Consider the following 18,702-nt stretch of genomic DNA (forward strand, 5'->3'; position numbering starts at 1 on the left):
TTTCCATATTTTTTTCATTTATTTTCAGTCATGATTGGCTCTTTGTGACCGTAGTTGAGGTTTTCTTGCCATTTCCTTCTTCAATTCATTTTATATGTACATGTCTACAGTACATTTTACATTACTGTGGTAAACAGGATTGAATAATTTTACTTGGTTCACATAGCTAGTAAATGTATGAGGTCAAGTTTGAACTAGTAAACTAGTAAATATCTGCGGTCAAGTTTGGACTCAGGAAGATGAGTCTTCCTGAATCTGGCACTGTAGACATTCTATATGCTATTTTGCAATACAGGCTGAAATCTGGAATTGTTGGGTTATTTTCCTTCACATTGTTAAAATCAATTTTGTTATTCTTAAACTTTTGATCTTCCAGATAAAATTTGTTACTATTTTTCTGGCTTTATTAATGCATATATGTGTATGCTTATGTATATATATATATATATATATATATATATATATATATATATATATATATATATATATATATATATACACATATATGTGTGTATACATATATACATATATATTATATATATATATATATATATACACATATATGTGTGTATACATATATACATATATATTATATACATATATGTGTGTGTATATATATATATATATATATATATATATATATATATATATATATAAAGAAAGAGAGCACTTCAGTTGATATAGCCTTCAATAAATAAATAGACAGAATTGTTATTTTTATTATATTGGCTCAGCCTCCCCATGAACAATTAATATTTATCTAATGATTTGAATCTGTTTTTATTTCTGTGAAAAGTGCTTTGTAATTGTATCCATATAATTCCTAACTTTATTTTGTCAGATTGATTTCCAAGTATTTTACATTGTAATTATTTTAAATGGAATTTCTCTTTCTAGTTCTTCCTGCTGGGTTTTATATGTAGTATATAAGAGTGAAGTATATTCTTTCAATATCTATTTTACCTACTGCATCTAATGTATTAGGGAAGTTTTTTTTTTTTTTTTTTTTTTTTATATTTCTTGAGGGAACACAGCCAAGATGGCTGAGAGCAGACATGACTTTCTGTGACGTCCTCTGACCTTCTCTCAAGTCAACAACAGATTAAACCTTCAAACTGGTTTTGTAGTCAAAGAACCCATAGCATATTCTCAGAAGAAGACACCTTGGAAGAACTTTAGAGCAGATCTGTTTCAAACAGGCAGGGGAAGAGTCAGTCAAGCTCTGGCCACAGAAGAGGGAGACTGGGGCAAGAAGCTGGGGTGGGGATTCAAAACATTGTCATTTCCATGTACCTGGGAATCTTCTGTGAGTCTCTTAGGTTACTCTGTCCTGGTTGCAAGCAGGTGGTTTGGCAGGTTTGCTACAAAAAGCAAATTGTAAACCACTGAGGCAGGAAAGAAAACAGAGCCTAGTCTTATTACCCATCAGTGGAAGATAAACAGCAAAACTGCCCCAGGAAAAATTTTATTAGCTGAGACCCCTTTGCATTCAGCAGACTTCAAGCCTTAAAAAATTAGTAGAAAACCAAAAACAACTCTCACCATAGACAGATTTTATGGAGACAGAGAACAGATCCTGAGGTTCCTAAAGACAAAGCAACTCCACATGAAGCCCCAAAGGGAGATATGTGCTGGATGCCATTTCACAAGGCTTTCTTGAAAGATTGCATAAAGGATCTTAAAAGAGAGTTAAAAGAAAAATGGGGAAAGGAAGTGAGATCATTGCAAGAAGGAATGGAAAAAGCATATAATACTCTACAAAATAGATATGAAAAAGATATCAATCCATTGCAAAACAAAATTTGTGAAATGGAAAAAATGCAATGAGCAAGACAATTCAATTGGCCACATTCAAAAGGAGCAAAAAAAGTTAACTGAAGAAAATAATACACTAAAAATTAGAATTAAACAAATGCAAATGAATGACTCAATAAAACTTCAAGAAGCAATAAAACAAAACAAAACAAAAAAACTTAAATGAAAAAATGGAAGAAAATATGAATACCTCCAAAGAAAAAAACTGACTTGGAAAATAGATCTAAGAGAAACAATATAAGGATTAAAGGACTTCCTAGGGAAAAAAAAAAAAGAACCTAAACATTATCTTCCAGGAAATCATAAAGGAAAACTGCCCTGATATCTTAGAATCAGAAGGTAAAATAGCCATTGAAAAAATTCATCAATCATCTTCTAAAAGAGACTCCAAAATTAAATCCCCAAGGAATGTTGTGGCCAAATTTCAAAACTATCACCCCAAGGAAAAGATATTGCAAGCAGATTGAAAGAAACAATATAAATACTGAGGAGCCACAATTAGGATTACCCAGGCCTTAGCACCTTCCACCTTAAAGGATAGAAGGGCCTGGAAACTGATATTCTGAAAGGCAAAAAAACTTGGATTGCAGCCAAGAATAAGATATCCAGTTAAAATGAGCATTATATTTCTTGTCTTTTTTATTTTATTAAAGGTTTTTATTTACAAAACATATGCATGGTTAATTTTTTAACTGACACTTGCAAAACCTTCTGTTCCAAATATTCCTCTCCTTACCCTCACTACCTTCCCTAGATATCAAGTAGTCCAATACATGTTAGGTATGTTAACATATATGTTAAATCCAATATATATACATATTTATTCAATTATCTTGCTGCAAAAGAAAAATAGGATCAAGAAGAAAAACAAAATGAGAAAGAAAACAAAATGCAAGCAAACAACAACAGAAAGAGTGAAAATGTTATTCCTCTCTCTGGGTGTAGATAGTGCTCTTTATTATTGAACAATTGGAACTGGTGGTTTGAATCACCTCATTGTTGAAGAGAGATACGTCCATCAGAATTGATAATCATATACTTTTGTTGTTGCTGTGTATAATGATATTCTGGTTTTTCTCATTTCACTTAGGATCATTTCATGTAAGTCTCTCCAGGCCTCTCTGAAATCATTCTGAGGGTTGTTTCTTACAGAACAATAATATTCCATAACATTCATATACCATAATTTATTCAGCCATTTTCCAATAGATGGGCATTTTGCACATGTAGGTCCCTTTCCATCCTTTAAGATATGAGCATTATCTTTCAGGAAAAAAATGGAAATTTAATGATATACATGAATTTCACCTATTTCTAATGAAAAGACCAGTACTAAACAAAAAAAAATGTGATCTCCAAACACAGAACTCAAGAGAAACATAAAAACATTAAAAAAAAATTCTTGACAACTATATTTCTGTTATGGATATACTTAGAAAGTGCAGGTATACTTTGATTTTATTTTGATGATGTAAAAAAAGAAACTAGACATAGAAAGGGGATCATATGGGAAAAGAAGGGAAAATGAGGTTAAAAAAAGAAATTATTCCTCACAAACAAGCAAAGAAGACCTATTATGAAAGAGTGAAAGAAGGTAGAGGGATGAGCATTGTGTGAATCTTACTCTCATCAAATTTGGCTCAAAGAGAGAATATCAGGCATATTTGGTTTCACATAAAAACTTGTCTCACCATGTAGAGAAGTGGGAGGGAAAAAGGGAAAAGAAAGGTAAAGCCTAATAGAAAGGAAAACAAAAGTATTAGGGGAAAGAAGTAAAATAGGGGGAGGGGATCTTAAGGGGAAGGACTGTTTGATTTAGGTGGTGATCAGAAGCAAAATAATGGGAAAGAGGGAAGAGGAAAATGAAAAAAAAAAAGTATAACTTGGGGTAAACAAGATGGCAGGAAATACAGAATTAGCAAATTTAATTGTGAATGTGAATGGGAGGAACTCTCCCATAAAGTGGAAGTGGATAGCAGACTAGATTAAAATCAGAATCCTACAATATGGTGTTTACAAGAAAGACATATAAAGCATAGTGATACATACAGAGCGAAGGTAAAGGGCTTGAGCAGAATATATTATGCTCCAGGTAAAGAAAACAAAACAAAACAAAATAAACAAACAAAAACAAAAACAAAACAAAACAAAACAAAACAAACAAACAAACAAAAAAAAAAAAAAAAAAAAAAAAAAAACACGGGTAGCAATCCTGATCTCAAATCAAGTAAAAATAAAAATAGATCTAATTGAAAGAAAAGAGGAAGAAAATTATATTTTACTAAAGGGTATCATAAATAACGAAGCAGTATCAATACTAAACATATATGCACCAATAATATAGCATCCAAATTCCTAGAGGAGAAGTTAATAGAAATGCAAGAAGAAATTGACAGCAAAACTATACTAGTGGGGGATCTCAAGCTTGGTCTCTCAGAAAGAGATAAATTAAATTCCAAATTAAATAAGAAAGACCTTATGGAGATAAACAAAATGTTACAAAAGTTAGGTATGATAGATCTCTGGAGAAAATTGAATGGAGACAGAAAGAGTTTACTTTTTTTCTCAGTGATTCATGGACCCTGTACAAAAATTGACCATATATTAGGGCATTAAAACCTCAAAATCAAATGCAGAAAAGCAGAAATAATAAATGCATTTTTTTTCAGATCTTTAAGGACTTTTTCCTTAAAATGATCATAACATCTATCTAAAATCATCAGCAAGCATCATATGTAATGGGTACAAACTAAAACCATTTCCAATAAGATAAGGAGTGAAACAAGGCTGCCCACTATCACCATTACCATTCAATATTGTATTATATTGTATTATAAATGTTAGCTTTGACAATAAGAGAAGAAAAAGAGATTAAAGGAATTAGGATAGGTCATAAGGAAATAAAATCATTCTTTTCAGATGATATGAAAGTATACTTAGAAAACCCTAGAGAATCAAGTAAAAAATCTAGAAACAATTCACAACTTTAGCAAAATTGCAAAATATATATTATATTAATATATATGTATATATGTATACATATATATGTATATATATATATATGTGTGTATGTATATATATACATATATGTATATAGATATAGATATAGATATAGATATCTATATAGATATATAGATATAAAACAATAAACTGGGGAAACATTTTTACATTCAGAGATTCTTAGAAATACCTCATTTTCTAAAATATATAGAGAAGTGACTCAAATTCATAAGAATTCAAGTCATTCTCTAATTGATAAATGGGCAAAGCATATGAACAGAAAATTTTCAGATGAAGAAATTAAAATTATTTCTAATATGAGAAGGTGCTCTAAATCACTACTGATCAGAGAAATTCAAATTGAGACAAATCTGAGTACCACTACACACCTCTAATATTGGATCATATAACAGGAAAAGATAATGACAAATGTTGGAAAAGATGTTGTAAAACTAAGACACTATGTGAATAGATCCAGCCATTCTGGAGAGCAATTTGGAACTGTGTTCAAAACGTTACCAAACTCTGCTTATCCTTTATTCCAGCAGTGTTTCTACTGAGTTTATATCCCAAAGAAATCTTAAAGAAAGGAAAAGGCCCCACATGTGCAAATATTTTTGTGGCAGCTCTTTTCCTAATGGCAAGTAACTGGAAACTGAGTGAATGCCCATCTGTTCGAGAATGATTGAATAAGCTATGGTATACGAATGTTATGGAATATTATTTTTCCATAAGAAATGATCAGAAGGATGGTTTTAGAGAGGCCTGAAGACACTTACATGAATTGATATTAACTGAAATGAGAAGAACCAGGTGATCATTGTACATGGCAATATCATTATTGCACATTAATCTATTCTGATGAACAGTACTCTTTCCAACAATGAAATGATTGATGCTAATTCCAATGACCTTGGAATATATATGTATATATATTGAAATATGATGTCTGGGCTCTTTAATTGTTGTTATCATGGCTTGCAGGTAGTTCAATAATTCTTAAATTCTCTCTTCAATCTATTTTCCACAGTTGTTTTTTTTTTTCTTCACTTTTCATATATATATATATATATATATATATATATATATTTCATTTCTTGACTTTGCTTTATTGTTTCTTGAAGTCTCACAGCATTATTATTTTTTATTTGCCTAATTCTAATTTTTAAGAAATGTAAGGGTCCTAGTAGGTCAGGAAAGCACAATTGAGATGTAAGTGGACCAATGGTCTTTAAGATCCCTGGATGTGCTTAAGAGTTGAGTATTTAAGGACTTCCTTTGTGGATGGGACCTCCACCCATGGCAGGAATGCAGATCTCACACTGAAGTCTCAGTCAAGTTCTGAATAAAACCTTCATCATTGATTGGCTTGTGTCTGTGACCTCATTGACTCTATTTAAGCTCTGGTCAGGAAGAGCTCTCCCTCTTTCTTCTCTCTCTCTCACCACCTCTAGCTTGGACTGGGAGAATGCTATCAAAGTAGGTGCAGGAGGTCATAGACTAGATGTGATTTAAATGAATAAAGTCTAAGTTTGTTCATCTAAACTTTTGGGTGCTCTTTTGTGCGCATAAACTACTTCCATATGAGACAGTAGCCAGAGGATTCTGAAGACCTCAAAACAGAGATTGATAGTACCAGCTTTTCTCTGATAGGCCTAGGAATAAGGACAGATTGGCATTAGTTAGGAGAGAATAACCCTAACAAAGAAATAATATTTTTATAATCAGTTTTCATACCTCTTTATTTTTTAACTTGGCCAATTCTGCTTTTTTAAATACTACTTTTCTTCAGGGATTTTTTGTATTACCTTTTACCATTTAGCCTTTTCTTCAGTGAATTGTTGTGCCTCTTTTACCCTTAATCCAATTATATTTTAATATGTTACTTTCTTCAAGTTTTTGTGATTATTTTAACAAGGCATTAATTATTTTCATAATTTTGTATCATAATTTCTTTCATTATTATTACTTTTCTAAATTTTTCCTCTGTCACCCATCACTTTATTTTCATTCTTTCAGAATTCTTGTTGGACTTAGGTTGAATTAGCATTTGTTTGTAGCTGTTTTATAAGAATTTTTTTCTTCTAAGTTTATGCCTTGGTATTCCCTGCCACCACAGTAGCAGTTTTTTTCTCAAGTTCTTTTGTTGTTGTCATTGTTGGCTCATTTTTCTAGGTATTTCTTCACTTTGAACTTCATTTTTAAGTTGGACAGTGCTCACCTGAGGATGAGAAAGCTTTAGGATATTTTGTGCTGCTTTTTCTTTGTTTGTTTGTTTGTTGGTTGGTTTGTTGGTTTGTTTCTTTCTTTCTTTCTTTCTTTCTTTCTTTCTTTCTTTTTTTCTTTTTTTCTTTCTTTCTCTCTTTCTTTCTTCCTTTCTTTCTCTCTCTCTCTCTCTCTCTCTCTTTCTTTCTTTCTTTCTTTCTTTCTTTCTTTCTTTCTTTCTTTCTTTCTTTCTTTCTTTCTTTCTTTCTTTCTTTCTTTCTTTCTTTCTTTCTTTCTTTCTTTCTTTCTTTCTTCCTTCCTTCCTTTCTTTCTTTCTCTCTCTCTCTTTCTCTCTCTCTCTTTCTTTCTTTCTTTTTCTTTCTTTCTTTCTCTCTCTCTCTTTCTTTCTTTCTTTTTAATTAATTAATTAAATTAATTTTTACAAAAACATTTTGCATAGGTAATTTTCCAGCATTGGCAATTGTAAAACCTTTTGTTTCAACTTTTCCCCTCTTTCCCCCCACCCTTTCCTCCAGATGGCAGGTTGACCAATACATGTTAAATATGTTAAAGTATAAGTGAAATACAATATATGTATACATGTCCAAAGAGTTATTTTGCTGTACAAAAAGAATCAGACTACAAAACAGTGTACAATTAACTGTTAAGGAAATAAAAAATGTAGGCAAAAAAAAAAATAGAGGAATTGGGAATTCTATGTAGTGGTTCATAGTTAACTCCCAGGATCAAAGGGGAGGCACAGTTTGATAACTTTTTGATTATAGTTCCAAATTGCTCTCCAGAATGGCTGGATGTATTCACAATTCCACAAAAAAAAATGTATCACTGTCCCAATTTTCCCACATCCCCTCCAACACTCTGCATTATCTTTCCCTGTCTTTCAAGCCAATCTGACAGGTGTGTAGTGGTATCTCAGAGTTGTCTTAATTTGCATTTCTTTGATTAATAATTACTTGGAGAATCTTTTCATATGGCTAGAAATAGTTTACATTTCTTCATCTGAGAATTGTCTGTTCATATCCTTGACCATTTATCAATTAGAGAATGGCTTGATTTCTTATAAATTTGAGTCAATTCTCTATAGATTTTGGAAATTAGGATTTTATCAGAACCTTAGACTGTAAAAAAATGTTTTCCAAGTTTATTACTTCCCTTCTAATCTTGTCTGCATTAGTTTTGTTTGTACAAAAACTTTTTAATTTGATATAATCAAATTTTTTGTTGTTATTGTGATAAATAATGACCTCTAGTTTTTTTTTTTTTTTTTTTTTTTTTTTTTTTGTCATAAATTCTTTCCTTTTCCATAGGTCTGAGAGGTAAACTATCTATGCTCTTCTAATTTATTTATAATTTCATTCTTTATGCCTAGATCATGAACCCATTTGACCTGATCTTGGTGCATGGTGTTAAGTGTGGGTCAATGCCTCATTTCTGCCATACTAATTTTCAATTTTCCCAGAAATTTTTTTCAAACAGTGAGTTCTTATCCCAACAGCTAGGTTCTTTGGGTTTGTCAAATACTAGATTATTGAAGTTTTTGGTTCCTTTGAACCTAACCTATTCCCCTCATCAACTAGTCTATTTCTTAGCCAATGACAAATGGTTTTGGTAACCGCTGCTTTATAATATAATTTTAGATCTGGTACAGCTAAACCATCTTCATTTGATTTTTTTTTTCATTAATTCCCTTGACATTTTGTTTTTCCATATGAACTTTGTTGTTATTTTTTCTAGGTCATTAAAATAGTTTTTTTTTGGAGTCTGATTGGTATAGCACTAAATAAATAGACTAGTTTAGGTAGTATTGCCATCTTTATTATATTTGCTCACCCAATCCAAGAGCATTTAGATCTGACTTTATTTGTGTGGAAATAGTTTTGTAAGTTTTGCTGATATAGTTTCTGATTTTCCCTCGGCAGATAGATTCCTAAATATTTTATACTTTCTGTAGTTACTTTAAATTTGAATTTCTCTTTGTAGCTCTAACTGTTAGATTTTGTTAGTGATATATAAGAATGCTGATGATTTATGGGGGATTATTTTGTATCCTGCAATTTTGCTAAAGGTGTGGATTATTTCTAATAGCTTTTTAGTAAAATCTCTGAAGTTCTCTAATTATACCATCATATCATCTGCAAAGAGTGATAGTTTGAATTCCTCATTACCTACTCTAATTCCTTTAATTTCTTCCTAAACTCTTATTGCCCTGCTAGCATTTCTAATATAATATTGAATAGTAATGGTGATAATGGGCAACCTTATTTTACCCTTGATCTTATTGGGAATGGTTCCCCATTATATATGATGCTTATTGATGGTTTTAAATAGATGCTACTGATTATTTTAAGGAAAAGTCCATTTATTCCTATACTCTCAAGTATTTTTAATAGGAATGGATATTGGATTTTATCAAATGTTTTTTTCTGCATCTATTGAGATGATCATAGGGTTTTTGTTAATTTGGTTTTTAATATGGTCAATTATACTAATAGTTTTCCTAATATTAAACCAGCCCTACATTCCTGGTTCTTGGTCATAGTGTATTATCCTGGGGATGATTTTCTGTAGTCTTTTTGCTACTATCTTATTTAAGATTTTAACATCAATATTCATTAAGGAGATTGGCCTATCTACCTTGTTTAGGTATCAGTACCATGTCTGTGTCATAAAAGGAATTTGGTAGAACTCCTTCATTCCCTATTTTTTTTTCAAATACTTTATATAACATTGGGGCTAATTGTTCTTTAAATGTTTGGTAGAATTCACATGTAAATCTATCTGATCTTGGGGATTTTTTCTTAGGGTTAGGATTAGTAGCTTATTCTATTTATTTTTCTGAAATGGGACTATTTAAGCAATTTATTTCCTCCTCTCAATCTGGGAAGTCTATATTTTTGGAGGTAGTCATTCATTTCAAATAAGTTATCAAATTTATTGGCATAGTTAGGCAAAGTAACTCCTTATTATTTCTCTAATATCCTCTTCATTGGTGGAAAGTTTCCTCTTTTCATTTTTAAGTCTAACAATTTGATTTTCCTCTTACATTTTTCAGATCAGATTTATCAAAAGTTTATCTATTTTATTGGGTTTTTTCATAAAACCAACCCTTAGATTTATTTATTAATTCAATATTTGTTTCAATATTATTTATTTTTACTTTCAATATTATTAATTTCTCCTTTTAATTTTAGAATTTCAAGTTTAGTATTTGATTGGGGGTTTTAATTTGGTCTTATTCTAGCTTTTTAAGTTGCAAGGCCAATTCATTGATCTTCTCTTTCTCTATTTTATTGAAGTAAGCCTCTGAAGACATAAAATTTCCCCTTATTACTGCTTTGGCTGCATCCCACAAATTTTGGTATGATGTCGCTTTGTTGTCATTATCTTGGGTGAAATTATTAATTGTTTTTTTAATTTGCTGTTTCACCCAATCATTCTTTAAGATGAGATTATTTAGTTTCCAATTATTTTTGGTCTATTTTCCCCTAACTTTTTGTTGAATGTAATTTTTATTTCATTGTGATCTGAAAAGAAAGCCTTTACTATTTCTGCCTTCCTGCATTTAATTTTGAGATCTTTATTTCCTAATATATGGTCAATTTTTGTATAGGTTACATGAACTGCTGAGAAGAAAGTATACTCTTTTCTATCACCATTCAGTTGTCTTCAAAGATCTATCATACTTAATTTTTCTAATATTTTATTTACCTCTTTAATTTCTTTCTTATTTGTTTTGTGGTTTGATTTATCTAATTCTGAGAGTGCAAGATTGAGAACTCCCACTATTATAGTTTTGCTGTCTATTTCTTCTTGCAACTCTCTTAACTTCTCCTTTAGGAAGTTAGATGCTATACCACTTGGTGCATATATATTTAGTATTGATATGGCTTCATTGTCTATGCAACCCTTTAGCAGGATATAATTTCCTTCCTTATCTTTTTTTAATTAGATCAATTTTTGCTTTTGGTTTATCTGAGATAAGCATGGGTATCCCAGATTTTTTACTTTACCTGAAGCACAATACATTCTGCTCCAGGCTTTACCTTTACTCTGTATGTATCTCCCTGCTTTAAATGTGTTTCCTATAAACAACATATTGTAGGGTTCTGACTTTTGATCCAGTCTGCTATCTCTCTCCCCTTCATGGGAGAGTTTATCCCATTCATATTTTTAGTTAAAATTACTAATTCTGTATTTCTTGTCATTGTAATATCCCCATATATTTTTTTTCCCTTGCCCCCAGAACCCTTTCCCCAGTATTAAACTTATGGGCCCTGCCTCTTTAGTATCTCTCCCTCCTCCCTTTAAATCCCTTCCCCTTTCTTTTATCTTTACCTTATTATTCTTTCCTTTTTCCCTTTTCCTTTCTCACTTTTTAATGAGGTGAGAGAGAATTCTCTGTAAAATAAATATGTCAACTATTTTGTCTTTGAGCCAACTCTGATGAGAGTAAGAGTCACACAATGTTCCTCCCCCTCTTTAATTTCCCTCAGATATGATAGGTTTTCTTTGCCTCTTTGTGGGATGTAGTTTTCCCCTTTTTATCTCCCCTTTTTCCTTTTTCTGACACTATCCCTTTCCATTTCTACTTCCATTTTTTATGTTATCTCAGTAAAATCAAATTACACATGTGGTCTTTCTTTATGTATTAGGGACCAACAGTTGTCTGGAAACTCTCTGCTGTTAGTCTCCTTGGGGTTGAAAACCTGCTCTCTTTCTGTATAGAAGTTATGGATATTGCTTTTGATTTTTTTTTACTCATTTTTAATGCCTGTAGGGTCTGCCTTCAGGGCCAGGAGGTTACCAGCTTCCTCTGCAGAACAGGGATAGGTGTATGGGCGTCCTGCCAACCAGCTACAAAGAGTGTCCAGGTGCAGTAGTGCTCTGTGAAATATTTCCCCAACAGAAGTGACTCTGGCCTGCAAAGGTGAGTTCCAGGGAGTGCCCTGAGAAGAACCTGGCTGTGGGGATTAATGATTGCCCTGAGGCAAGAGGCTGAGCAGTGAAAGTGTCACTATCCCAAGCCAAAGCCTGCTGTGGGGCTGCTGGTATTAGCAGTTGCCCAGTGAATAGTTCCCCAAGGCAGGAAGTGGCTCTGCCCAAGGAAGCACAGTAGCACTGGGGAAGTTCTATTGTCCTAGGCCGAAACTCCCACTGTGCAGATTAGAGATTGCCAGGGGCTGTGCCCCGTTGAAGTGCAGATTTGTAACTGCCCTGGCGTGCTGCAGAGTGTAGCTGCATAGTTGCTCTGGTCTATGCTGAGTCACTTCCAGTTTGGGGTGGGGAGGAGGTACAGCCAGATCCTGTTAGGTTCTGGGGCTTTTAGAGTACCCTGTACCTCTGGCTCAAATCTCTCTGCTGGTCCATTGATTTATAATCAAGACAAAGCAGTCAGCCTATGGCAGAGTCCTTTCCACTACTCTTCTAGTCCCAGAGCTACCCCCATCCCTGGTCCACTCAGGATGTCAGTCTTTCCTATCTCCTTGCCTGCTGCTGGTCTTATCACGCCCCTCAGGACAAACCTGCTATGGCAGTCCTCCACATTATCTTTGGCTGGTAAGTCATTGTACCTTTAATCTTCATGAATTTCACCAGTCAAGCACTATTTTTGAGGCTGAATTCAAAGATTGGTTGTGAGGGCATAAGAGAAGCTGAGAAAGTTATGTGTGCCTTCTCTGCCATCTTGGCTCCACTGTGCTGCTTTTTCAAGAGCTAGTTCTAGGGGTATTCACGCTCTGAATGCTTTCAGAAGCTGTTATTCTGGGAGAGATGTGGACACTGCTACTCTGCTTTATGCTCTGTTCTATTCCTGGGAATGGCACCTGTTCCCTTGTAGCCTCAAGTACTAGTGTTCTTTTTAGACCTGGAATTGTGACCACATCTCCCACTCATCTTCAATTGCAAGTGAAGCACAGCATCTGTTGCCTTGTGACTGATGAGAAGTGATCAGAAAATCTTTGCCCTTTAAGTGCTACCTAAAAGTACTTATGGTCAATAGAGTTGCCAATCAATACTAGTTGTGCTCAGTGACAGCAAAGGGATCCCATAATCTCTTTCTGAACTCCTGTCTGATCTCCTCGCTATCTCTGGATAGTTGTTGCTGTTGATGTCACAGCTGTCTTACAGGTTTACTGCTGGTACTTCTGCAATAGTAAGGGTCTGTGCCCACACCAGTTTTACAAAACTCTCCTTTTATCCTCCTAAATTGTCAGGCTGGAAAAATGCCTACTTTTGACCTTTCCTTGGCTCTCTCTCTTTCCAAAATTTTATTTGAGGTATTATTTCAAAGTTGTTTTACAGAGGAATGTTGAGAAAACATAGTTGAATCCTCACCTGTACTCCACCTATATATCATCTGAAAAATGCCATTTCAGCCACTGACTAAGCAAACAAATGGCACAAAATATAGAGTTCTTGTCTTGAAATCAGGAAAACTAGCTATGTGACCCTAGCCAAGTTTTTCTTTGACTCAGTTTCCTCAACTATAAAATGAATATAACAATAGCTTCCCTTATAAAATATTATGATAATCAAATAGTATAATATTTGTAAAAAGGTTATCACAGTGTTTGGCACATAGCAGGCATTTGATAAATTTGTGTTCTTTTCCCTATTCTTTTTCAATCACCTGCAAATTGATGAGCTTTTCATTTATCCCTTCATTCTTTGAAAAAATTATCAGCATGAGGTTAACACAAGCTTCTTGGATACTTTAACACCTACAATGAGTATAGTCAAAAATAGGTATATTTTTGAATCCACCTAAGTTTTCTTGAATTGTCTACTTTTTTAGATATCCCACACAACAACCTCTCCATCCTCAACTTCATCCTCAAAGACAATATGAATCATTTTGTAAAATTACTTTCTAAAGTGTAGGCTAGTTATAGCTTTTCTCTAATCTACTACCATATTAATACTCCCCCCCCAAAAAAAAGGGGGAAAGGAAATGAGATTAGATAGGGTGTGACCTGTTCTTGATGAACACAGAATGACTGACCCTTTCTGAACTCATTTGTTTTTGGAGGTTTATTAGAAATTTCCCATGAATTGAATTCAAGCTTTTTGGCCTATAAAGTTACAAATAAGGCCCCTTCCAGTTTTAAAAATCAGAATGCTATTTCTATTTCTTAATCTCTGTAGAATTTTCTTTTCTTTTCTTTTCTTTTCTTTTTTTAAAATTTATTTATTTATTTAATTTATTTAATTTTTATTTTATTTTATAATTATAACTTTTTTTTGACAGAACATATGCATGGGTAATTTTTTACATCATTATCCCTTGCACTTACTTCTATTCAGATTTTTTCCCTTCCTCCCCCAACCCCTCCCCCAGATGGCAAGCAGTCTTATATATGTTAAATATATTACAGTATATTCTAGACACAATATATGTGTGTAGAACCGAATTTTTTGTTGCACAGGAAGAATTGGATTCAGAAGGTAAAAATAACAGTTTACACTCATTTCCCAGTATTCCTTTTCTGGATGTAGCTGATTTTGTCCATCATTAATCAATTGGAATTGGATTAGCTCTTCTCTATGTTGAAGAAATTCACTTCCATCAGCATACATCCTCGTACAGTATAATTGTTGAAGTGTATAATGATCTTCTGGTTCTGCTCGTTTCACTCAGCATCAGTTGATGTAAGTCTCTCCAAGCCTCTCTGTATTTCTCCTGTTGGTCATTTCTTATAGAACAATAATATTCCATAACATTCATATACCATAGTTTACCCAACCATTCTCCAATTGATGGACATCCATTCATCTTCCAGCTTCTAGCCACTATGAAAAGGGCTGCCACAAACATTTTGGCACATATATGTCTCTTTCCACTCTTTAGTATTTCTTTGGGGTATAAGCCCAGTAGTAGTATGGCTGGGTCAAAGGGTATGAACATTTTGATAACTTTTTGGGCATAATTCCAAATTGCTCTCCAGAATGGTTGGATTCTTTCACAACTCCACCAACAATGCATCTGTGTCCCAGTTTTCCCACAGCCCCTCCAACATTCATCGTTCTTTGTTCCTGTCATCTTAGCCAATCTGACAGGTGTGTAATGATACCTCAGAGTTGTCTTAATTTGCATTTCTCTGATCAATAGTGATTTGGAACATTCTTTCATATGAGTGGAAATAGTTTCAATTTCATCATCTGAAAATTGTCTGTTCATATCCTTTGACCATTTATCAATTGGAGAATGGCTTGATTTCTTATAAATTAAAGTCAATTCTCTGTATATTTTGGAGATGAGGCCTTTATCAGAACCTTTAACTGTAAAAATGTTTTCCCAATTTGTTACTTCCCTTCTAATCTTGTTTGCATTAGTTTTGTTTGTGCAGAAACTTTTTAATTTGGTGTAATCAAAATGTTCTATTTTATGATCAATAATGGTCTCTAGTTCTCCCTTGGACACAAACTCCTTCCTCCTCCACAAGTCTGAGAGGTAAACCATCCCATGTTCCTCCAATTTATTTATGATTTCGTTCTTTATGCCTAAATCTTGGACCCATTTTGATCTAATCTTAGTATGTGGTGTTAAATATGGGTCCCTGCCTAGTTTCTGCCATACTAATTTCCAGTTTTCCCAGCAGTTTTTGTCAAATAATGAATTCTTATCCCAAAATTTGGGATCTTTGGGTTTGTCAAAGATTAGATTGCTATTTTTATTCACTATCTTGCCCTGTGAACCTAATCTATGCCACTGATCAACTAGTCTATTTCTTAGCCAATACCAAATGGTTTTGGTGACTGTTGCTTTATAATATAGCTTTAAATCAGGTACACTTAGACCACCTTCCTCTGACTTTTTTTTCATTACTTCCTTTGCAATTCTCGACCTTTTATTCTTCCATATGAATTTTGTTGTTATTTTTTCTAGGTCATTAAAATAGTTTCTTGGGAGTCTGATTGGTATAGCACTAAATAAATAGATTAGTTTGGGGAGTATTGTCATCTTTATTATATTCGCTCGGCCTATCCAAGAACACTGAATGTCTTTCCAATTATTTAAATCTGACTTTATTTTTGTGGCAAGTGTTTTGTAATTTTGCTCATATAATTCCTGACTCTCCTTTGGTAGATATATTCCCAAATATTTTATACTATCGACTGTTATTGTGAATGGTATTTCTCTTTCTATCTCTTGCTGTTGCATTTTGTTGGTGATTTATAAGAATACTGAGGATTTATGTGGATTTATTTTGTATCCTGCCACTTTGCTAAAATTCTGAATTATTTCTAATAGCTTTTTAGCAGAGTCTTTGGGGTTCTCTAAATATACCATCATGTCATCTGCGAAAAGTGATAATTTGATTTCTTCATTTCCTACTCTAATTCCTTGAATCTCTTTCTTGGCTCTTATTGCCGAGGCTAGAGTTTCTAGTACTATATTGAATAGTAATGGTGATAGTGGGCAACCTTGTTTCACTCCTGATCTTACAGGGAAAGGTTATAGTTTATCACCATTACATATGATGTTAACTGAAGGTTTTAAATATATGCTCCTTATTATTTTAAGGAATAGTCCATTTATTCCTATACTCTCAAGCGTTTTTAGTAGGAATGGATGTTGGATTTTATCAAATGTTTTTTTCTGCATCTATTGAGATGATCATATAGTTTTTATTAATTTGATTATTAACATGGTCAATTATACTAATAGTTTTCCTAATATTAAACCAGCCCTGCATTCCTGGTATAAATCCCACTTGGTCATAGTGTATTATCCTGGGGATGATTTTCTGAAGTCTTTTTGCTAATATCTTATTTAAGATTTTAGCATCAATATTCATTAAGGAAATTGGTCTATAGTTTTCTTTCTCAGTTTTCAATCTACCTGGTTTAGGTATCAGTACCATGTCTGTGTCATAGAAGGAATTTGGTAGGACTCCTTCAATCCCTATTTTTTCAAATAGTTTACATAGCATTGGAGTTAGTTGTTCTTTAAATGTTTGGTAGAATTCACCTGTAAATCCATCTGGTCCTGGGGACTTTTTCTTAGGAAGTTGGTTAATAGATTGGTCTATTTCTGTTTCTGAGACTACTTACTTCTTCCTCTTAATCTGGGCAAGCTATATTTTTGAAGGTATTCTTCCATTTCATTTAAGTTATCGAATTTATCAGCATAAAGTTGAGCAAAGTAGCTCCTAATTATTGCTCTAATTTCCTCTTCATTAGTGGTGAGTTCACCCTTTTCATTTTCAAGACTGTCAATTTGCTTTTTCTCTTTCTTTTTTTTAATCAGGTTTACTAAGGGTTTGTCTATTTTGTTGGTTTTTTCATAAAACCAACTCTATATTTTATTAATTAATTCAATAGTTTTTTTTCCTTTCAATTTTATTAATCTCACCTTTTATTTTTTGAATTTCAAGTTTTGTGTTTGTCTGGGGGTTTTTAATTTGTTCCTTTTCTAGCAATTTTAGTTGTAAGCCCAATTCGTTGGCCTTCTCTTTCTCTATTTTATGCAAGTAGGCCTGTAGAGATATAAAACTTCCCCTTATTACTGCTTTGGCTGTATCCCACACATTTTGGTATGATGTCTCATTATTGTCATTTTCTTGGGTGAAGTTATTAATTATGTCTATGATTTGCTGTTTTACTCAATCATTCTTTAGTATAAGATTATTTAGTTTCCAATTATTTTTTGGTCTATTTTCCCCTGGCTCTTTATTAAATGTTATTTTGATTGCATTATGGTCTGAAAAGGATGCATTTACTATTTCTGCCTTACTGCATTTGATTTTGAGGTTTTTATGCTCTAGTATATGATCAATTTTTGTATAGGTTCCATGAACTGCTGAGAAGAAAGTATATTCCTTTCTGTCTCCATTTAGCTTTCGCCAAAGATCTATCATATCAAACTTTTCTAGTATTCTATTTACCTCTTTGACTTCTTTCTTATTTATTTTGTGGTTTGATTTATCTAATTCTGAGAGTTCAAGTTTGAGATCTCCCGCTATTATAGTTTTGCTATCTATTTCCTCTTGCAGCTCTCTTAATTTCTCTTTTAAAAATTTAGATGCTGCACCACTTGGTGCATATATGTTTAATATTGATACTGCTTCATTATTGATGCTGCCCTTTAGCAGGATATAATGCCCTTCCTTATCTCTTTTAATTATATCAATTTTTGTTTTTGCTTGATCTGAGATGAGGATGGCTACTCCTGCTTTTTTGGTTTTGCCTGAAGCATAATAGATTCTGCTCCACCCTTTTACTTTTAGTTTGAATGTCTCACCCTGTTTCAGGTGTGTTTCCTGTAAACAACATATAGTAGCATTCTGACTTTTAATCCATTCTGCTAACTGCTTCCTCTTTGTGGGGCAGTTTGCCCCATTCACATTCATGATTAGAAGGACTAATTCTATATTGCTTGCCATCCTATTAACCCCTGCTTATGCTTTTCCCCTTTCCTTCCCTTTTACCCTCCTATCCAGTATTAAACTGGTGAACACCACTTGCTTTTCACAGCCCTCCCTTTTTAGGATCCCTCCCCCACCTTAAAGATCCTCCCCTTATTTTACCCCTTTTCCTCGAAATTTCTGTATTCCCTTCCCCTTAGCTTACTCCTTCCCTTTCACTTTTCAATGAAGTGGAAGAAGTTTCACCATAAATCGAATATGTCTGTTGATACACGCTATGTTCATCTCCCTCCTT

Source organism: Sminthopsis crassicaudata, chromosome 1 (genome assembly GCF_048593235.1).
Source record: "Sminthopsis crassicaudata isolate SCR6 chromosome 1, ASM4859323v1, whole genome shotgun sequence".
NCBI lineage: Eukaryota > Metazoa > Chordata > Mammalia > Dasyuromorphia > Dasyuridae > Sminthopsis > Sminthopsis crassicaudata.